Raw genomic sequence first — 24,483 nt, forward strand, 5'->3', positions numbered from 1 at the left:
ACAGTTGCCATGATGAGGAGTTCAGCAGTGTTATTCACTTGACCTCTCAGTGCTCATATATATATATATATAGAGAGAGAGAGAGAGATATAGAGGGAGAGAGATATACAGATATATATATATATACATCTCTATATATATATATATATATATATATATATATATATATAGAGAGAGAGAGAGAGAGAGAGAGAGAGAGAGATAGACAGGGAATAAAAATAAAATAAAAATGTGTATTAAGCATGTCTGTATGCACCATCAGCTATCTGCCTCTCAATTGTTTCAAAGTCTTTACAGTGTAAATGACAAGGCTAAATAAAAGACAGTGTCATAGAGTTTCTTTCCATCCTGACTATATCTGACTATAAGCTCTGTCCAGCTTACTGTAATGCTGTCTGTCTTTAGTAATAGTAATTGCAGAATATAACTCTGCTAATGTTTTGTCATTTCTTCCAATTCCCTGACAACATTGTCTATCTTCCTCTTTCTCTTCCTCTCCCTCTGGCTCGTTTGCTTGCTAGTTTTCCAGTTCTCTAAACATACCACAGGCTACATCTGTATTTAGAGTAAATTGCAATATTTCAGAAACATCTTAAACCATGACATCTGTGTGTTAATTGTGTTTGAGTGTTTTGAGAATGATGATGTACTGTAAGGTAAAAGGAAATGAAGGTGTGTGGAATTGTGTTCCAGGCAACCAAATATTGCAATGCAAGGTTAGCGAGCAAGAAATCAAACTTCTTCTTTCGGCTTTTCCCTTCAGGGGTGGCCACAGTGAATCATTTCTCTCCACCTATCCCTATCTTCTGCATCCTCAACACTTACAACCACTAGCTTCATATCCTCATTTATTACATCCATATACCTCTTCTTTGGCCTTCTTCTTTGCCTCCTGCCTGGCAGCTCGATGTCCAACATTCTTCTACCAATATACTCACTCTCCCTCCTCTGAACATGTTTAAACCATCCTAATCTGGCCCCCCAAACTTTGTCCCCCAAACATCCAACATGAGCTGTCCCTCTGATGTACTCGTTCCTAATCCTGTCCAACCTTGTCACTCCCAAAGAGAACCTCAACATCTTCAGCTCTGCTACCTCCAGCTCTGACTCCTGTCTCTGTCTCAGTGACACTGTCTCTAAACCATACAGCGTGGCCGGTCTCACTCCTGTCTTGTACACCTTCCCCTTGATTCTCGCTGATATTTTTCTATCACACAGATCTCCAGACACCTTTCTCCACCCATTCCAACCTGCCTGCAAGCAAGCAATCAAACAAACAACAAAATACACACAAGGTTGACATATCTGTCATTTCTTTGACTGAAATCAGATTTCGGGAATGTGGAAAATCACTATTTTGTGCTATTATTTTTAGTTATGTTTATTATTATATCTGATAGTTTAATGACAGACAGTATTCAGTTGATCAAGTTTATATTTTTTACTTAAATTAGACTCGTCTAAAGCCTAAAGCACTCAAATTTAAGTTCCCATAAAAATATATCTTCTTAAAGGTGTCTTTAAAAAGATGTGTCTTCTTGAACGCATTTCATTTGAATGCATTCAGTTTATTTATTTATTTATTTAGATTTTGTAATAATAATTTTTTAATAATTAAATTTCATGATTAAAGTTTCACATAATCAGGACTCCTTCAACACTCACACACACACACACACACACACACACACACACTCACACACACACACACACCCCAGAATTTTAGTACCAACAGTGTTTTAGTATCAACACATGTTCTTGAATAAAACCTTGAAGGTGAAATCAGATTTATAATAACCTTCAATCCTCCAAATAAATGTGTATTTGTTTACCAGTAGTAATGATGTTTGTCCCTAGATATGTAGCTAGACGTTTGTTTTCATTAATCCCCCCTCAACACAGTCATAATCCCAAAAGAGCTTCCTGTATACTTTGGGTTGTATTCAAGATTAATTAATTTTAGTTTTACTTAAGTATTTATGAGTTTATAACCAAATAATCATACCTCGGTATTCAGTACCTAGAAATTTTTTATGGTTTTCATGGCTGCTGAGTTGTGTACTAATTGACTAATGAAACCATTTCACACCTATTTCAGCTGTATTATTCATGCTATGACCTGACACATTTTGAGCAATATAAACACACCCAAAAATGATTGAATAATATTCGAAAGGGTAAATAATCAAATAGGACAGTATTAAATAAATAAGTCAGGAATTGTCCACACATTCTCTGCAGCTCCTAACAGCAGCCACAATATTTTTCACACAGCACACTGACACTGCATGTTTCACACTTTCTGTGTGCTGTTTACATAGTATCCTCCACAGAAAGCAGCAAGATCTGTGAAAAAAAAGCATAGAGAATAATATTCATGTGTATAGTCATAACAAGAGAGGTAGGTTTTGCTCACAGGAGAGTCAACAAAATGATGTCGCATTAATGACAATCACCTCCAGAATGTTTGGCATCCATAATAAAATGTATTATAATAAAATACAATTATTTTTTTTATTTAGTACTACTTTTAAATCACATGTATAGTTTTATTTTATGTTACTCCTCTTTGTACTGCTTTGAATCCCCTACAGGGGTTTAATAAATAAATCTCTCATCTCATCTCACCCCTGTTAAAATGGCAGGTTTTTGTAAAAATAAATAAATAAATAAAACCAAGATAAATCATGCCAGAACTATTTTCTGTCAGAACTGTGAAATTACAATGTATAAAAAAAATTGAAAAACAATCAGGAACTTTGTAAAGGAATAATATGAATACCTTTCAGTAACATAGTTGCATAAACACATGACTAAACTAATAAGCACCGTTTGATTTTATTACACCTCTCAGTGTTTTGGGGTAAGAGTCGGTCAGCATGGTGCATCTTGACTTGGTAATAATTTTCCATTATTTCTTACAAAAAGAAATCACATTGGAAGGCCATCTCCTGTGTACAGCCTGCTTCAGGTCACTACACACATTCCTTTGTAGATTTGAATGTCATTGTTGTGCTGAAAGGTGAAATTCCTTCTAATATTCAATCTACTAGCAGACACCTGAAGGTTTTGCACTGATATTTGTAGCTATTTATGATTCCTTCCACCTTGATAAAAGCCACAGTTCTGACTGAAGAAAAGCAGCCCTGAAGCATCATGCTGCCACCATCATAGGTATAAGGTTCTTTAAAGGAGCTGCTTTTTTGCACTAAACATACCTTTTGTACTGACGGATTTATTAAATCTTTTGGAATTGGTCTCATCAGGCCATAAACCATTTGCCACATGATTTAGGGTGATTTAGTTGAACTTGGACTTGAACACTTTACCCCATAGCCCAGACATTTGAAGAATAACAGCTGTATGATAATTACTTTTGAACTTGAGATTGAATCTGATTGGTTCATTTTGAACACAACCACATCCCTGATTATAAATGGGTGTGTACACTTATGCAAAAACGTGATTATAATTTTGTTATTTCTCCTATTTTCCCCTAAATATTTCTGATTGTTTTTACTTAATTTTCATATGTTGTAATTTCAACTGCGGTTGGCAGTTTATCTTTTTTTTTATATCACAAAAAACCTCATGTGGTAACAGTATGTAGACTTTTTACATCCATTGTATAGTTCCAATTACATGCTGTATCAGATTGAGCCACAAAAATTCATGACTTCAGCGATGCCTGTTTACTACTTAAACACATGAATGTGAATTTTAAAAAGAAATCTTTGCTGTTTTCAGTGTTGACTGATATGAAACAGTCCAGCTTTCAGCTGTTTCAAAAAGAATAGGGAATACAGGTAAGAAAAAATTGATAAAAGAATAGTGTTATAGTGCAGTGTCTTGCTTCGCTTTTTAAGTTTATTGATCGTACCACCCCCTAGGAAAGGGGTGTCTTACACAACAAATTTAATTCTAACAGTAAGGATCAGTCATTTAGTCAGTGATTGGCCTGAGCAACTTGGCAAAATGAATGAGTGAAAAAGACAATACCATCATAACAATTCTCATTAAAAAAATCCAATAAACTAAGGGTGAAAAAAGTGCTTGTGTGAAAGGGGTGCGCATGTGCAAATCCAGCAGGGGATGCAGACTGGTTAATGACAGCAATTTTCCGATTGTATTTGAACGTGTCAATGATGCAGAGAGAAAAGGAACAGCTTTTGTAAAGATTATTATAAATGTCAAGAATTTGTGTAATGGTGTATTTTAACAGGTTGCACTTATCTTAAAATAAATGAAAATGTACGTTTTCTCTCACACTTTTTTAAATTAGGATTTTTTTCTAACACATGTTCAAGTGTTTATGAAGACATTAGCACCAAGCGTGTGGTAATAACTTCTGAGTGAAAGAATTCCAGGAAGTGATCTCCATTTAAAAGACAATGATGAAGAAATAAGTGTGTTTTGCTTTTAAGGGCATTTTCGCTTGGAGGGTCAGTGGGTTTGTTTTCTCTTCTACTTTACTATGTCTAGCACTTATGCGACTTTCTGATACTTAAATAACTTTGTATGTGTGTATCTTCGTATGTGAAAAAAACTAAACAGACAAAAAGAGCATGCATGCAAAACAATCTACCCATGCGTGTGGAATGTCACAGCAAATCTCCATCATGTAGGCCAAGGTGCTCAGCAGGGCCACAATACTGAGAGTACACAACTCCATCTGCACAGGATGAGGCATGTGCTGGCTTTTTTTCCTCTGCATACGGCTGCTCCTTTACTATATTGGGACTAGGGCAATGGGCAAAATAATTTATAGATTCATTATAAAAGTGCAGCACTTTCTTGGGCTTAATAAAATATTTATTAATATATACAGCACACACTATTGCTCACATGGAAAGGTGGTTTTCTTAGTGAGGGTGCTGCATGGTATACTTGCTGTTCTTACTGTTATACTCTTCTGGACTGAGATAGACAGTGTCAATCCTAAAGCCTGAGCCATGCTTCCAACTAAAGTGGTCATAGTCTAAAGTTTTCCTATCAGCAGTGAGACAACATTAGTTTTATCCTTCTGCTTGCTTTTTGATTCCTTATTAACCTTTTTTTTTTACCAGTACACTGATGTACTCTGTGTGGGGCATTGTGGTAGCTCAGTGAATGAGGTTCTGGGTTGTTGATCAGACGATTGGGGTTCAACCCCAGCAATGCCAAGCTGCTACTGTTGGGCCCTTGAGCAAGGCCCGTTTTTTAGGCCCACATTTTTAGTCAACAATCTAAAGTGGTTAAATTTGAAAACACTGTTTTGGTGTTGCAGTGTGGACTGTGGAAACGGAGGCTTTCAAAAACAATGATGCATATTTGTCATGTGATGCAGTCATGTGATCAATTCAGCTAAGATGGTGGACAACAAAGAACTGGAAAGTAAATAAACCCCAGGCGGAAATGAAGCGTCCAGGAAAACCCCAGGCGGAAACCCCAGGCGGAAGGTCGAAGCGTCTTACTCAGGCGCAGTACAGGGACAGTACAGCGTTATCAGACGTTTCACTGTGGATGACCAACTTTTGGGAGACGACTGAAAACAATAACATGGATGCGAAGCGTTTTTAGATGAAAACGCCATTTTCAAATTTATCCAGATTAGAGTAGATGTAATCTTAATCTCAGAGAGCAGAAATGGGTTTGATATCTCCATTTACTTTGAAACGTTTGTGGGGAAAAGAATACTGTTTTTTTTTTTTGTTTGTTTGTTTGTTTTAAATTTTGCCCCATGTAGGCTAGTGAAATAACATTAAATAAAACATTAAAAACATTAAAAAAATATTTTTGGAAACTTTTTAAAATTTTTAAAGTGCTGAGTGTCTGCTTTCATATGAGCCATTAGCCATCACTGTGGAGTCTGACATGAGAAAAAAAAAATTATGCTGAACTTTGGCACCCCCAAAACAGGCATAAATTCCTTTTTTGGCCTCCGGTTAATAAAAAAAAAAAGAAAAGAAAAATTGAGTCAGTGTTATTTTCTTTTTAATTCTTTCACTATCACTTGTACTTATCTATTATTACTGTCTCAGGATAGTTCACTTTTTATTCATTTATATCTGGCAGTTCCAAAGGAGTGTGTGTAGTACTGGTTGAGTATGAGCTCGTCCAACCCATATTCAGCAGACATCTATACATATAATACTGGCACTTTTGTAATGCATGATTTTTTGCACTCTTAGCAAAGCTGCGATTGATCTTGTGCTGACTGTATGTTCTTATGCTACTATTATCTGTGCTAACATTCAGTTCTGCCGTTTCTCTAGTGAAAAAAAAAGCTCCTTGAATTCACTTCATTCAAATGCATACATCTGTTCCACATGATTGAATTGACTTGCATTAACACAATTTGTTTCCGCACATCCAGCACAATTTGATTGTATATTTTCAAAACCCTGAATAATATCAACCCCCTGCGCTCTTACCTCAACCGAGGATCAAAAGCAGGTCGATGGCTTCAGCAAACTACCACATTGCCACTGTGTTATTCTACTGCACGTGTTTTAATTGTATTTGTTTAATTCTATAGTTATAATTCCTGTCAGTGATTGATTGGTTTGCATTAATAATATGAGAACGGATCACGCTCAATTTAATCTAGCAGGTGGAAACTTGGTTAAATTTAGTTTAATGTAAGTAATGAAATCACATTTTGATAAACTTATCTTATTATGTAAACGATACATATGTTTTCATCTGATTAACCACATATTCTGTTTTTTTTTCTTTCAGCAAAGCTATCGGTGAGATTTTTCCATGTCATCCACCCCTGCTATCAGTTGGTTCTACAGTCCATGGACAGAGAGAGTGGGAATGAGGTACATGCAGTCTGTTTGAGGCTTTCTCCTTGGCCACCTTCTTGGCTCATCCTTGGACACTTTGTAGGCTCTAGTCTAAGTGTACAATCTCCTGGCTTTGGATTCTAGGTAAAGTGCACCATGAATATGTTTTTTTTCTCTATCTGGCTGTCTAATAATTCAATACACTGTGCAATTAGAGTAATATGAGATTTGGAATGATACTGTTCTCTCTGACAAGTTTGTGATTTTAGGAAATTGAGTCATACACATTTAACCCTCTGAAGATAAAAAGGTTTGTTCATTTGTTTGTTCGTTCATTTGATCATTCATTTGATCATGCTGCGTCCTCCCGAGATTGCAGTTTGCTGCATACGGCATCAAGAATGTCTTTTTTTGAGAAAAGTAACCATAATAAAATTGACTATTCCTTGTGAGGTGTGAAATACTGTAGACTAATTTCTTTTTTACTTTGTTATTTAACGGGTGATTAGTATCTATTGCCGTGGCATCCAGGGGTGATTCTAGAATTTTCATTTAAGGGGGGCTCAGCCCCCAATGAGGTTATAATAGTAATAAATAAATAAATAAATAAATGAAATAAAATAAACGTTTGACTAACAGGGTAGGATGGTAAACATATTGCAGCATTCCACTGTATTGCATAGATGTGTATAACATTTGAGTACTGAACAAGCCAAATACGAGTCTTCCTGATCACACACACACACACACACATCCTCTGATCCTCGCTCTGCGATGCCGTGGTCTGCGGATTGAAGAACGTGCTGAAAGACGGGGGGGAGCCAAAATCTGCCGCCGTTTCCATATAAAATTTAAAGGGGACTGAGGAGATCACCAATTTGTGTACAGTTTATGGAGAATCGCTGAATTTTAGGAGGGCTGAGTAGAAAATGGCCTAGCGACGCCCATGTTGGCGTCATAATGATGGTATAGAGGTGGATTAATTCAGGAAGGACACCAGTGAAGGCCTAGGTGTGAAATGCACGGCCCGCCACTGGTTTTGAGTAACTGATTTGTCACTGGATCCCAATAGGACAAAACAGTTACTGAAGTCACTCAACCCAGACACAGAGAGAAAAACTCCTCACAGATGGAAACCTGAACACAGGATATTATTGGAGACCCTGAAACTGTGTTGCAAAAGATTCCTGCCACACCACCATGCCATCCAATATAAATACAATTTACTATTCTGTTTTAATGCATTTAATTTTGATATATTTAGACATTACATATTTATCACATTAAAGCATTTCACTAAAAATCCTTTCCTTCAGATAACAGCTCTTGTTTAAGATCTTCATTGATTGTAAAAGTTTCTACTGTGAGTCAAACATGGTAACAAAAGTTTCTATTGTGAGTCAAACATGGTAACACAGTTGTTGTTGACAATCATACCTACAAGAAGAAGAAGAAGAAGAAGAAGAAGAAGAAAAAGAAAAAGAAGAAGAAGGTGAAAAAGAAGAAGAAGAAGTCTTAGAGAATGGCATTTAGGAATGCAGAACAAGAAAGAGCCCATAATTCAAGCAATGGTATTCATGTGTTCCTCCATAAAAAGTGTTTGTTTGTCCCTGGGCTAATTGGTTTGAAAACCTGCTTGATAGTCAATCACAGTTTACATTGCAATAGTTAGAGTCTTATTTAATGCATTGCCACATTATTCAGGTCTAAGCTGTTTTCAATGCAGCGTTTCTTCAGTTGTGCCACAGCAGGTCTAATAATGAGGCTCACAGTGGGGTGGACGGTATTCTTTTTTGCACTTTGATCAATAGACTGGGCTGGCTTACTCTTTCTATCTTAATACATAAGTACCAATGAAATGTCTCTCTCTCTCTCTCTCTCTCTCTCTCTCTTTTCCATTTACCTATTTCCCCAACAAGGTTCATTACAAACAGTGGTTTATTTTATTTTGATATTCAAAATCTAGGCTGTGCTGTAACATCATTAACATATATAAGTGTGTCCATGTAAACACCCACACAGCAACGCATACACTCACTCACCAGTGTATCAAATAATTACCTAAACTCTTAGGACATTAATACACCTTAAATGAAACTTTAAATGCTAGATAAGTATGCCTCTATCCCATGTCTGTAATTTAATACCACTATGATTTCCATCATCTATACATTACACATTACATGCTTTTCATTCCTCTGCTGAAAAGAAACATTCAGTCTACTCAGCCTTGGCTGGGACAATAAAACTACTTTCATTTATGAACTAGCAAATGCATAAAATCAGCAAGAGTTATAAGAATCACAGCAATTATGTCAACAGGCTCCAGTGCGTAATCTTACAGTGGCCTAAAGTGTGCAAGAGAAAAAAGTTGAGCACTGATCCTGCTAATCTGCTCTTTCTGTCTCCCTGCATGTCAGTGTTACTGCTTTGTTAATTGTTTGTGCCTGGAAAGCTAATGCCTTTGTTAAGGTGGCCCGCTTGTCAAATCCCTGCAGGAGCCATGAAGTGCCGAGGCAGTCGGCTTTAATTCTTTATGAGGGCGTCGCCGCTGATGTGGAGCTCAGTGAGAAGGCGTCTTAAATTGCATTAGCGCCCTGACAAACCTTTAGACATGCTCATTGGGTAAACGGCCACTGTTGTAATGTGCTTCACCTTGACCCAGTAAAGATTAATGTAACAAGACAGAGCAGCACAGTGAGTGTCTCTTTTCAGATGCAGTACACAGAGAATGTGGTACACACACAAATCAGTGTGTAATGGACCAGACAGGGACATCAGTACCATGGCAGAGGGATTTCTGGCTCATATAGGACATGCTGACCAGCAGTTCTGCTCAGATGTCAAGGTGTAAAACAACATATAACGTTGAGCTTGATGGCCTGTGAATCCCTCAAGGCTTTATGTTTAATTAGAAATTGTGGATCGGAACATGATTAATTTTTTCACAGAATTTAAGGGAAAACCTGGGGTTTCTGTTAAAAGCTTTGTTTCCCTATAAAAAAGTGTTGGGCTTCCATTGTTTAACTCGACTTGTTTTGTTTTTCACCCTTTTAGGCTTTGCATCTTGAGTTGCCAATGTTTAAGATAACTGTTTAATTAGCTTGTATAGAATGTTTGTGTGGTTGGGCTGATTTTACCTCATGCAATTGCTTCATTATATCAAGCACTTCATTATATACTACTACTACTACTACAAATAATAATAATAATAATAATAATAATAATAATAATAATAATAATAATAATAATAATAATATTCAGCTTATTATTCAGTTTTCCATCCTATAACTATATTTCAGTAACTACCATAAACTATTTGTTAAATATAGTGAAACTAATAGTATATTGGTCTGTAATTGCACAAGGGACTGATGAGACTGATGGGAGCTCGGAGTTTAAGATATTTATTAGCTAGCTAGCAATGAGCAGGAGAGAAACTGTTTATTTTTAATGTAATTGTTAAAACTAAGGAAACAATTATTAAATAATTTGCCTCTTAAAGAGTGCTTTAATACAATTGCAAGTCATTCCCAACCACAAGCCAGCTCTTCCCTTTCATATGATAGCTATACCACCCGGAGAGGGTGAAGACTGAAATATGTTTCCTCTGAGAAATATGAATTCAGCCAAGCCTATTTAACCGCTTCTCAAGCTGTGTCACAGGGTGTAATAGGACACTAGGCAGATGTGCTATCTGCCCTCTTCAGCATATATAAGCTCACAGACACCCTTAATTGGCCAGTTTCTCCATGATGGATAGGGGAAAGTTTTTGCCATCCCTCCAACCCAGACAGCATGGAAATTTTTGCTCTGGCTCCTGGCCATGGAGGACTATATCACTGTTGGGGTTCAAACTTGGCAGACCAGAAGCCATTTGTTGAACAAATCCAACACATGAACCAAACTCATAGTCGAGGCAGCCAGAAGTCAAAATCAGAAACAAACAGTGCAGAGAGATCTATAGAATAAACACCATAAAGAAAAATGTCTAAACACAAATGTACAGAGTTAACACAATGACAAAAACTTTGCAAGGTGTGTGTGAGAGAGTGCTTTCAGATCTGTAGATATTGTTCCAATACAGGGGACTTCAATTTTTTAATTAAATAATAGTTACATTTGCATTTTTTCTTTGGCTCGGTTTATTTTCACACTGTTAAAATTTCAGAGTGTTCCAAAATGTATTCATGCAACTGAGTAATCTGTCCTCGGTCATTTTTCAGAGTGTGTCTGTTTATGTTCCAGTGTTCTGTTCATAGCAGTCATCCATCAAGTTGGATAGTCAGCAGCTTTGCGAGCTTATTGTGGCTTTCATTTTAGCAGTAGTCATTAATTAATTAATTAACTTATTTTAGTCTAATAATTCATTCGTTTCTGTGGAGATCAAGGTTTCATCGGGACAACATTGTTTCAGTTCACCTGTTTCGGGGAAGAGACGTGATACGTCATTTTCAAATGAATAGGCGTGCTTTGCTTTTGAATTGCAATGTCATGCTCACCTGCAGAATTCTTCATAACCAAAGGTCCATCAGACACATTAACCCATGTTTCCTTATGTGCTCCAACATCCATTGAGGTTGGTTTGTTGGTTTTCAAGCTAAACAGTGTGGTCTTACTGGTCTAACCCAGTTGTTTTGGTTCAGATCTGACCGTGATTCCTGTGTAAACAAACCTAACCAAGGGAGACAACACACCAGCTTCTAATACAAATGCTCCAAACAAGCCAGGTGTGAAAACACCCTAAGACTGGCAATCAAGGTACATAGAAAGTCTCATTTCTATGATGAAAAACAGCTGTCCCATTTTGTAGCTTTCTGACTGGGAGAGAGTTAGTGCCAGCACTGGATTCAGCCTAGGCCTGGCTTCAGGTGTTGAAACTGGAACTGATGAGGCTGTCATCCTGACATTTCTAAAACCTTCTAAAACCAGGGTAAAGGGTACTGAGTCTACCAACCATTATTTTGATGGCCTTTAATGGTCACAGTTTGTACTATAGAAGTGTTCCTAATTAGACAAGCAGGCAGTAACTGCTAGGTATGTTGGGTCAGGTTTGGGTCATGTAAGCTATGTAAAATCTGAAAATACAGTTTAATAATTGTATTAATTATCCTTTAAAGCATGGAAGTCTGTGCAGCTGAAGTAAAAATAAAGCAGGCAGGCAGATGCAGCTACAAAAAACTGAGGTGCAGGCCAATGGAGTTTCACAGGTTGTTATCCACAGTTTAATAGAGAAAATCCCATATTGTATATACTGATTCTAGATCACTACTACCAAATAACCACTAATAAAACATTAAGTCTTATATATACTCTAATTAAAAAAAGAAAATAGGAACAAAGCCCCAGGAATCTTCAAACATTGTGGTGGCAGACTGTGAGGCACCAGCAGAGGCTTGTTTGTCATTGCTCCTGGCTCCTGAGAGCTTCTGACAATCCCTCACTTTTGTAGTTTGATAGTGATTTTGAGTGCCTGTATTAGTCAAGAAGGTGGTGCTCCAGAGGCCAGGACCTACTCAAGTGTGTGGAGGATTTGAAGTGGGCAGAATAAGGGCAAACAAGATAATGGTCGAAGAATTACAGTTGAGAAGTGTAGGTCTGCATCTTTTATATGAGATATGGAGGCAGTCGAGGTCCAGTTCTAGTGATTTGAAGGAATATAACACATATGTACCACTAGCATGGTGATCTAGCATAAACAGGCTAGCAGTGCCAAGTCTTTCAAAGATAAAAATACATCACTATAAGGTGTCATGTTTGACATTAACATTGTTAGCAATTTTCTTAAGGTGGATTATTCGGGATTTTTGTGGAACCAAGCACAACAGCAGCACCAGTGTTCATTAGAAAAAGTCACAGAATGGAATAAAGAAGCGAGGCTGGGTCTGAGTTCTTTCCAGCCCAGACTGTAGATTCTTGAAGTCTAGCACTGACAGGCATGTCAGCTGATTACACAGTGTGAAATGTCCCAGGGTTTTACTGTTCTTTTGCGCTGACATTTTTCATTTCACATATATTTCTCTGACACATCAATAACATGTCATCAGCAGAAGATCTGAAATACATTTGCGGGTTTAAAGTTAAAATTTGGAGGGGAAAAGTAGACAGGCTAAATAATTACACAAAAGAACAGATGACAACAGTTAATAAGAGATAAATTTAGAATTTTTGTTAATACTGGAAGGAAGAACTTTTCTTATTACTGTGTTCAGTGTGTGAAGGAATCAAGGCATGGTGCCATTACTGGCGTTTATTCAAAAATTTGTGTATTAATTCACAAAAGTGTGTGTAATAGTTTACATAATTCTTATTGTGCCATCAAATAAATGTCATAATATAATACATTCCCCACGTCTAATAGATTAATTGCCGAGCTATGGACAAATATTAGAATTTAGCCCTCCAATCAAATAGCATGGCCAGACATCATTGTTCCATCCATATTAGACCTTTGATATCCTCCTATTCTCTCATCCAGCAAAGAACTTGAATCTTTTAGAGAGGCCAACAATTTCTGTAAATTTATTATATTTACCCCAGTCTCTCTGCTGGTGAATCCCTCCATCTTCTCCCTGACACCAGTAACTGCTCAACAAAGGAGCTAATGAAGCAGAGAAGAGGAGATTTTTTCCTGGTAATTAAGAAAAATGAATGGAGGTGACATAGAGGCTGCTGCATGCTTCATAATTGTCCTCTCCTCTATATCTTCCTCCTCCATTCTTCCTTTCTCCATCTATAACTGTCGTCTCTATGACCTGCTGCATCATACATGTGATGAATGAAAAGTGAATTTCTTGGTAAAAAAAAAAAAAAAAAGATAAAATATATGCTTCTCCAAATATTCTATCATTGTGACCACATGTAAATTGCTCCTTCAGAACTTTAGAAATAAAACGCTATAGCGTTTAGTCGTCTTTGTTTTCCTCTTGATTGACAGAATTGATTCTAATCAGCTTGTTCTCTCTTCACATTGATGGCCCCTTCCAAAAGGTAACAGTCAGCTACAAATTGCAATTTGGGCTTCTTCTTCTTCCAAGATGAGTTTGTAGCATATTGATTGTGCTTACTAGAGATCTCAAAGGATTTCTGGTCAACAAAATGAAGTGATGTTCTCCAAACAAAACAATGCTTGTTAAAGAGTGCTCCTCAGCCGGCAGCTCTGTCAGGCAGCTTATAAAATATTTGTTTCAGATATTCAGATAGTAGAATGTGAAATGTAGAAATGTTTGAATGGCATGCCTTAAATTTAGAAATTTTGGTTGGAATTCATTGGTGTGAGACATGTAGGAAGCATGCATAAACTTTCTATATGTGTAACCTGTGAAATCAAGAATATGTGAAGACATGTACAGCTAAATATTCAAGATATGAATCTCAACATTTCTATTATGAAACCACTTTGATTGAACCTTATATCATAAGGCTTTGCATACAGATGGAAACATACACATTGATAAATAGATATGTAGCACCATTCATGAATGCCAGGTGATTTTAGGTCGGGTTATCATCCTGTTTTTCTTATAAATAGAAGTAAGGTGAACAGAAATGCTGCACTTGCTCTTCATCAGATTTTCCATTCAGACCACACAGAATTTACAGTTCTGCCTCTGTGTAATTAGTTTCATTGAACAATGTCTGCTTAGTTTATTTACTTCTAGTTTTTTCTCTGAAGGCATATAGAAAAATCAATGATTGAGTTGGTAAGCTGCCTTTTTTTTTGTTTTTTACATTTTATGTTTATTATACCTGCTGTTATATTTCCTGTGCACCTTTACATCTAAACAAACTCTAAACAGGCAGAGCACCACTAAAGGTAAACCCTTCAGGTGGCTATTGATGGCTGTCAGTCTGTGGGAAATGACCTTCTGGATTAGAATGAAATCAACCCCAACCCCATACCATTCTGTGTATTTTTATACTGTTCTTTGGTGTTGCTTTTGTTCTTGTTCCAGAAAAAATCCACTTAAAGCTATTTGTTAACAGCAGATAAGATGATCTGGATGCCAAAAATTGAGCTGTATTATGTCTGTTTTTCTCATATACTTCTTTTCATGCAGCATTTTCCATAAATGCTGCATGAATCATACTTTCACACTCCACAAAACACCAGAAATGACTATGTCTGTAGTCATAGCAGTCATAGTAGATGTTAATGATAGTATTTAAAAATGTGTAGCGTAGTTGTGGGGATGTGAGTTTTTTGGGACTGTAACTGTAATTTTTTTCTTTCCCCCAGTGGTCAATACCTGCATTACTAAATGTAAAAATAACAAATATCAAACAATGAATATCTGTTTAAACATATTCAGCAGAGTTTTTTTTTTTTAATTAAATTTCAATTAAACTTTTGATTTAATTATAAACTTTTTTGAAGTTTTTAATTAACAGATTTTAGGTTTTTTTTCTCCAAATTATACCGTTTGGGTGGGCCTGTGCCAAATGTAGCCTTAGATTCTTGTCCTTTGCTGACAGGAGGTGATCCTGATGTGGTCTTTTGCTGTTGTAGCTCATCCAGCTCAAGGTTTAATATGTTGTGTGTTCCGAGATGCTTTTCTGCTCTACATGGTTATAAAGAGCTTTTATTTAAGTTACCATATAATTCCTGTCAGCTCAAACCAGTGTAGTCATCCCCATTCTCCTTGATCTCTCTCATCAACAAGTCATGCAGCCTTTAGAACCTCTGCATATAGAATGTTTTTTGTTTTGTTTTTTGCATCATTCTGTGTAAACTCTAGAGACTTGTGTGTGAAAATCCCAGGAAATCAGCAGTTTCTGAAATACTGAAACCAGCCTTTCGTGTACTAACATTCCATGCCACATTTAAAGTCACAGAGATCATACTTTTTTTTCTTTCTGGTGCTTGAACATTAACACAAGCTCTTGCCCTATATCTGCATGAGTTTAATCATTGTGCTGCTGCTCCACATGACTGGCTGATGGATGTGCTGGTTTACTGATGTTCCGAAAAAAGTGGACAGTCAGCCACAAAAACTAAAAACAGCCTTGTATAACTAGAACATATTCAGTCTAATGGGGTAATCATGTATTAGATTGATAGAATTCAAGTTAACAATTTCAGTCATTTGGTTATTAAACATAATTGAGCTAATGGTTTTGACCTGACCTGGTTTTACCACTGTCATTCTTTGCAGTAATGTAGTAACATTGTGGGAGAAAAAATATCTCCATCAAGCATAGCATCAGAAAGCAACATGTAGCAGTCTTATTGTTATCCAGCAGTTTGACGGTCCCATACAGCTGTGTGAATCATCCTGCTGCTGAATTGAAATCTACAGGTCCAGAGGTGCCATTTGAGCACACTGAGGGAGGTCTAATGATGCCTGTAATGCTGTTTATGATGGTAATAATAGTAGTAATACTGAAATAATGACAGTGCTCGGTGTAATAGTAGTTCATCGTGTGTAGCGCAGAGGTCTTCTGCGTGCAAAGATTACTCTGTCATTGTCCCAGCGGGTCGCAAGACTCTCAATGTTCAGCTCTATGATTTGGCGCGCTCGAGTGTGGAATCCAATTGTGTTGCGTCTGCGCTTGTGTGTGTGTGTGTGTGTGTGTGTGTGTGTGTAAAAATATGTCTTATTTAGCATGTAATATGATGTGTGTTTGCATGAATGTTGGTATGTTTGAGTTTGTTGGTTCATATAGATGGTGAATATTGCACCTATGTATTTTTATGGACTTTAGTACCAACGTATTGTTATACTGAAACATCTGTACCTCTCTGTAGGTGTGTGTACTGTACATTCACATATTTCCAGTGACTAAGTAAGGTTCTAATAGTCAAGCTTCAAATAGTCTTCTATTCCATGCCTTGCAGTACTATAATAGTATATATAAAGGAAAACAATCAACATATGTAAACATACTGTAGATATTTTAGAACAAACCACAGCGCTGTCTCAAATCTGATCTAGTTTTCTATAACAGCAGTCTCCTAGTCTAGTTTTCTAGAAAAGCACAGCTCTGAAGACAGGTTTATATTAATGCACACATTCTAATTCCTGAGTCTTTCTAAGGCTAACAATAAACTGATTAAAAACATTTATTTAACAGAAAAATGTAGAATTGTCCATGTGGTGAAGGTTTTTGTAAAGCATTTATGGAATGCAAGATTTTTTAGAATTTATGGAAGGAGTTTCAGGTGTCAGTGCTTTGTAAAGGTCAGTAAGTTTCCCAGCATAGGAAGACAGAGCTCTTTACAATTTCTGTTTTTATTTATTTATTTATTTTTTTAGAGAACGAGAAAAAGACAGAGGTGAAGGTGAAGGAATATCTGTTTGCAGCTGCTATAATAATAGCGATAACTTGTTTTGTACAACAACATTTTTACTGTTAACAGATAAAAGTACAAAATGGCATTTATTACAAAAAAAAAAATCATTTGTAAATGGCTGGAGTATAAGAGGAAAACACTTCAGGATATTCTGTCATAAGAAAGAACTTAAAGCATTCCATGTTAGTTGAAGCAAATCACCATGTTGTGTTTTATTCATTGGCCAGGAAATAATAATCATTCATACACAAAGTTGATTTTATACTGATCATCGTTCTGAACAGCAGGGTTTTTGTAAATTTTACATTTTTAATTTAACAAAATACAAACACTACATCTGAGAGGCATATAGTCTCATGCTTGGTAGAAAGTAGCTGTGAAACCTGAAACGCTGTAAATGGTATACTGCAAACATGACAAGAAAGGCATCCAGGTGTGTAACAAATCGGAAATACAAGGAACCTGCAAAGACATGGACGTCATCCTCAGCTCTACAGTTGATTCATTTCAGTGTCCCCGACTGAACATGCTCTGTTATATATATCCACCCAGAGGCTGCTTTGTGTACCTCTCACCTTTCTTGTTCTGACAGTGCCTATGGGTTTGACACACTGCCACCCTGTAATATTGCACACCACTACACTGCCATCCTTTACCTGACAAAACAAATACTCCAACAGCATGCCTCAAGATGCCAGCATTACCCAAAGTCAGGATTTATAGCTCTCAAGGTTCAAGAGGTGCTGGTGCATGCGTTTAAACAAGTTTTGTCTTTCTTTTTTATACTAAAAGCCAGGAAAGAGTATGTTGGTCAGCATCGTTTAAATAAGCTGTTGCTGACATTGCATAGTAGATCTTTTAAGGTGAGAAAGGAGATGGAGGGAGATAGTGAACGATGGAGAGCTAATTGTGTATTCAGGGCAGAGTTACTATTTTATAACAGTGCTGCTATTTGTCCCACATTGCTTGTTAGGGTGTGTGGTTTCTAGTAGGAGCTTCCACACGTGGAGGCTCAAAAGTAATTTATGATGTGAAAGGCCTGATTTATGAGATTGTTTTTCTGCACATTGAGGGACAAAAAAGATAACAATATGTGTTATGTATAAGAATATAAATCATGTAAGCGGAAAAGAAACAAAACTGCAAAATAGCATGCGCATGCCTCCTGTTTCCTGTCTATATATTATATACCTGCAATGAATATATTCTGCATGATATGCAATCGATCGTACACAAAGTCTGTCTTCACTGTTAAGAATAAAACATGGAAGCATAATGTCTACATGGTTGGAAATGTGTTATAGATGGTGGAGTCCATGAACCTCTCTTGCTCGTCCATCTATAATCTATAACTGCTCTTCACCCCAGCTTTCTTGTTATTTATTTATTTCCACTTACCGCTGTTGAGAGCCTGTATATTTCCAGCCCTGGGGAGAATGCCTGCAAATAGATTTATTAGGCAATTTTGTAATCATGACAAGGGTAATGTGCATGTCAGTCAGTGTTGGAGAACGGAGGCTACAGTGCGTGCGCCGCATGGATGGACAGTGCTATTCGGCATTTAAGAGAGACGATATCTACTCAGGCAGATCAGGAAGTTATTAATTAATGTTACAACAGTGTGGCACATACGAGAGACCAAGGGGTAAATGAAAACCTAGTGCTCCATGGCCTCGACAGAAGGTGTGCTGTTAATGAAACAAAGTATATGCCAGAGTGGCGACACTGCAGCTTTGTTTTGGATTTGTCATCATATTGAGAGGTCATAAAGATGACAAACTTTCACAGACCAGATGCGCCCTTATCTGATGCAGGCATTCTGAGCGTAGACGTTGCATTTGGCCTTGTTGCCATCTGTATCCTGCTCTTTTTGATATGACCCATATAGCCCAGGGGATTAAAAGAACACTAGGTTATAGTGTTTTATACCACAACGTTGTTGAATTCGCAAATCTTATGGGTCAGAAGGTGTTCATTATTTTTCTGTAACGGCACAGGTCTGATAGGAATGCCAACTATAAAGTAAATTACAGATTTGTATTAAATGGCTGTGTTCTAATAGTATTAATATTAGATCATTAGAAATATTTTCTAATATATTTATTAGAATATTATTAAAATATTAATGTTAATATTATAATAGTGTATGTTATAGAATGATAATATACTATATTATTTGAATATTAGATTAATCTAGTGTTTAACAGTCTAATAGTCATTTCTATAATAACTTGTACAGCTGATGCTTGACAATCTAAGGAATTAAAAGCCAGTGGATATCATCACCTCCTCACAGCTCAAGGGTCCCTGGTTAAAGTAGTAACTGACTGGTTGAAGTCGTTATTTAAAGGAGAAAAACTTATAACCATTTATATGGTGAACTTTTCCGTAACAAGAGGATAGTTCCGTGTGTCAGCACTTTTTAAAGTTCAAAGGTCAAGCTGTAATTTTGGGTTTTCTATCATCAGGACGGGATTTTGCACTTTCTGAATTCTCTGTAACAACGTATGTTTGAGAAAATGAAGAAACTGGTGAGGAAACAGCTGTTTATAGCTACTTTGTTGGAAGTGATATCAGAAAAAGGCCTATCGTGGATGTTTTAACAACGTTAAATGTAGTTTAAAAGTAGAGTTGAAAGGACTGATGTTTTCATTGCTAACTTGTTATATAAATTGTGTAGGCAAATTCCTTATAAGACGTCAACAGGATGTGTTGTTATTGGATAATAATCATCTTGAGAATAGCAACAAGTCTGCATTCATTATTGGAGCTTCCTCTTTGGTGCTAATTTACCTATGACAGCGTTCCACCTCCTGCGTATTGCCTTACTTATAAACACATAACTGACAGGATGTTTTCCTGTGAGCCTTCAGTATGATCTTGAAATAGGTTACCAACAAACTGACTGGGTCATATTGCCTTTTCTTAGAGGCAGCCTTGGGCCTTGACCGAGTCAGAAACATATTAATGATTTCTTTGAAAATACAGATTTGGACAGAAATATTTATCTTAGATTGTACAATATCTGTACATTTTTTTGCTTTCCAATTTCTGCAGGGGACTTGTGGGTTTTTAAGGGATGCCTGCAATCTCAACATTCCTGCAAAGTCCAAAGGGTCTTGTTAGAAGCAGGTTGGTGCTGTCAAAATATTTATAGGGTTTGAAAATGCTGGATAGGGACAAAAAAAGAAAACACACAGCATGCTCTGGGGTCTCTCATGTGGATAACACTTGTGAAAAAGGGGCTATGGATATACAGGGCACCATCACTTGGTAGGTGATTTATGTAATGGATCGCTGCGATGTTAAGGCGATGGAAGGTCATCATGCAGACTCACTGGTAATGTCCTATTACATAGCGTTTAATATTAATTACAGTGCTTTATGACATTCTCGGATTTCAGTGGAGCTAAACAGGACAGTGTGGCTTACATAAGAGAAAGTGGGACAGAGACTTACACTGTAATATCTAGTACACTTTAACTACATAGATTTATACTGGATTAGAATTACAACTCATGTTACCCCCATAGAACATATACATTTTTTATAAAGCCCTGTATTTGCTTTGCTACCAAGTTACAAAAAAAAAAAACTAAACTCAGAAAGCAAAACATAAAAGATGGCAAGAAGGTTTGCATGGTTTGAATTTTTGTACAAAAATAAAAGTAAAATATTTTATTTAAAAATATTTTATAAAAAGCTTCAAAATAAAAAAGGTCCATCATTATTTTATTAAGATTAGTTTAATAATAATAATGATTATTAAATATTGGTTTAGTTTGTTTATGCTAAAACGATACAGTATGGTGCATTTTGAGTTAAAATAATCTTGTAAATAAACTGGTACAAGGTAAAATCTTATTATTCTTAGTCTTATAAAAGAACACATTTTAATAGAAAATACAATCATATTTTCACACAGCTTTTATGACCCTGAACACAAAATACTAAACAGTATAAAGACAGTTATGTAAGTGCAGAGATTTCTGTATACTGCATCTGCGTGGTCCAATATTTACGACCCTTTTACAATATTAGACAGATTTATTCTTATTTTTAAACCTTTGTTCACGTTTGTTCATAACTCTGCATACCTCTTTTTAGTACAAACACACAGCTTATCACATCAGTTCACTAAATGAGCAAAATGCACTGCAACAACTACGAAATGTACTAAGAAACTAAAAAAATAAATATGCAACAAATATAAATATACTATCACACAGGAGCATGACAAGGTATGTAATCACAGTATATTCACTGAAACCCTTTTTAGTTTTTTTTATTTAATTAGAAATAGTATTTCTTATTTAGCTAACTGCAATCACTATGACTTCCAACCTTGTATTTATTTGGTTTAGAAAGCTTCTGAGTATATAGCTGTTGAGGCACTACATAGCCAAAAGAATGTGAACATCAGCCCACCAGAATATCAGACCTTTTTAAATATCCCATTCCAGATATATTCCCCCCTCTTTACAAATCAGAGTTTATGCATTGTGAAGCTGTAACAGGTTTGGGACCCATAGTTCCTGAAAAGGGGATTTCTTCATGCTAGAGCACACAAAGACATTCTAGACCAGAGGTGTCCAATCTTATCCAGAAAGGGCCGAGGTGGGTGCAGGTTTTCATTCCAACCACAGAGAAGCCACGTCTGAGTCAAGTGAAAGCCAAGATCACCTGTTTAAACAGGTTGAATCAGGTGTGGCTTCTGCTTGATTGGTTTGAAAAACTGCACCCGACAATTGTGGATAAGAATGGACACCCCTGTTCTAGACAGTTGTGTGCTTATGGCTGTGATTGTCAGATGTCTACATGATTTTATCCATATAGTTTATATTGTGGTAGAAAACAAGTAAAAAGTGTGTGCAAGACACACCTGTTATCTTAAAACAATGCAAAATCACTATCAACGGGACCCCAGTGGAGAGAGCGGACAGTTTCTGGTACCTAGGTGTTTACATCACGCAGGACCTGACATGGTCCTGTCACATCAACACCCTGGTGAAGAAGGCCCGGCAGCGTCTTTATCATCTCAGACGCCTGAAGGACTTTAAACTGCCCTCAAAGGTGCTAAAGACATTCTACACCTGCACCATTGAAAGCATCCTGACGGGAAGTATCACAGCCTGGTTTGGAAACAGCACCAAACAGGACAGGCAAGCTCTCCAGAGGGTGGTACGATTAGCCGAGCGTACCATCCGCACCGAGCTTCCTGACCTGGACACTATATACAGCAAGAGGTGCTGGACCAAGGCCAGGAAGATAATGAAGGACCTCAGCCAACCCAACAATGGACTCTTCTCTCTGTTGAGGTCAGGGAAACGTTTCCATTCCTTGAAGGCGAACAGAGAGAGAGAATGAGGAGGAGCTTCTTCCCGCAGGCCATTCGGGCCCTCAACCAGTACACCTAGAATCTGGACTTTCTGGACTTACCCCACACGACATAACATTCTACCTCAGCTGATTGATGCACATGCAATAATTGCACTACTTTGTACTCTGCACTACTCTGTACACACAGTAACACTCTCACTGTACATCTTTTCTGTACATCTTTGTGTGCACACTGCACTGACACTTTACTCCCTGTTCAATTGGACATTTACATTTGCCTTATATATACATCTACAAATATATTTATATATTTATCTACATACGCACACTGTACATACTGTATTCATTTGCTACACCATTTCAAAGTTGACCATTTTATCTACATATATGCATATACCTTCTATATATTATAGAGTCTACACATATTTATTTATATTGCTCTATTTTTCACATATACTATATAAATACTATATTGTACTGTATTAGATTAGTGTATTATATTTTTGTTTTTATATTTGTTTTTTTTTATTTTTAGTTTATATAGCAGTTTTATATTTGTATACATTATATATTATATTACAATTTTTATTATTATTATTTTTATTTTATTTTATTTTTCATTATTTATAATATTTACTGCTATATTGATACTATATATATATATATACATACATACATACATAGACATATATTTGCATATGCATATTTGACACATATTTTCGTTTGTGATTTCTACCATTTAATTTTCCCTACTTTTCCCTGTATATTCTTAACTATATCCCCTATTTTTCATGTCCACTTTGAATTTTTTTTTTTAAGTAAGACAGTCGTAAAAAGCATTTCACTACATGACGTACTGTGTATGATTTTATATGTGACCAATAAAATATGAATTTGAATCTGAAAATGTTCCACATAGAGCTATGCATGATTTTTTTGACACTGAACTTTGACTGAAAAATGCTTGTTAGTAATTATAAAAATCTATTTTAAAAATGCACATGAACTTAGCAATAATGTACATTCACCATCCATTTTATTATGAACTCCTGTACACCTCCAGATTCATGATGGTATCTACTTAGCCAATCATGTGGCAGTAGCAGAATGAAAACAAAAAAGAAATCCTACAGATACAGGTCAAGACATGAGACATCATAATGAAGAAAAAGTGTGACTTTCATTATAGCATGGTAGTCGGTATGATAGATTGCTGATCTCCTGGGATTTTCACACACAGCAGTCTTTAGAGTTCACACCAAAAAATAAATAAATAAATAAAATAAAACACTGAGTGAGTGATAAGAAAGGTCAGAGGAAAATAGCCAGCTTCTAGCTTCCAGGAAGTCTATAGTAACTAGTGAGCAGAAAAGCATCTCAGCATGCACAACACATCAAACCTTGAATAGCAGAAGACAAAACTTGGTTCTAGTCTTTTATTTCTGTAGGAATCTAAGCTGTCATGGGCACAGACTGACTAAAATTTCAAAACCTCCTCAAAAATGTGTTTCAGCTTGCTGACCCTCTGTTCAAAGCATGTTTTTTGTTTTCCATACCATTCTGTGGTGAATGAGACCTGATATAGTGGACATTGTGTGTATATGGCAGTATGTGTATATGGCAGTATGAGTGTAGCATTGTTTTGTATCGTTGTATTAAAAACAACTTTTCTCAATATCCAGTTTAACTGTGTCAGCTGAAGCTCTACTGGATCCTGGACAGGTCACTGGTCACATTGCAAATTTGCTTATCATCATATATATATATAATATACTCATTCAGTGAGCAGAGCTTTGATTGACTGTTTTTATATATTTATTATTTTATTTTTGCTAGAATTCACATGTTGAGACTCTTTGGTTATATAAAACTGGAGCGCAATGCATTGGCCTGAGCTTTGTCCTCTGAAGTGAGCGTACTTTGCCCTAACCTTTTTCTAGTAGAGTTAGCTTAGAGTAGAGCTTGCCCCAGTGATGACCGTCTGGCCTAATGGGAATCCTTTGGCTGAATGAGCCTCCCAGCAGGGATGCGCAGATCTGCCCAGCCAGTGCTCCAGCTGTGGCGCTGACATAGAGAAAA

The 24,483-nt window shown here is 36.6% G+C and overlaps 1 protein-coding gene across 2 annotated transcripts in view; it reads left to right on the plus strand.

The window, feature by feature from the left end:
- The window catches only part of LOC131362195 (cadherin-22-like), a 203,085-nt gene that overhangs the window by 55,876 nt on the left and 122,726 nt on the right, over positions 1-24,483 (plus strand). Inside the window, exon 2 of one of the 2 annotated variants that reach the window (XM_058404039.1) lies at positions 6,721-6,914. The gene's annotated coding sequence lies outside the window, so the exon portion shown is untranslated. The remainder of the gene's footprint in view (positions 1-6,720; positions 6,915-24,483) is intronic. The other variant, XM_058404040.1, reaches the window with a different exon arrangement.

The sequence above is a fragment of the Hemibagrus wyckioides genome, linkage group LG11 (assembly GCF_019097595.1).
Source record: "Hemibagrus wyckioides isolate EC202008001 linkage group LG11, SWU_Hwy_1.0, whole genome shotgun sequence".
Classification (NCBI taxonomy): domain Eukaryota; kingdom Metazoa; phylum Chordata; class Actinopteri; order Siluriformes; family Bagridae; genus Hemibagrus; species Hemibagrus wyckioides.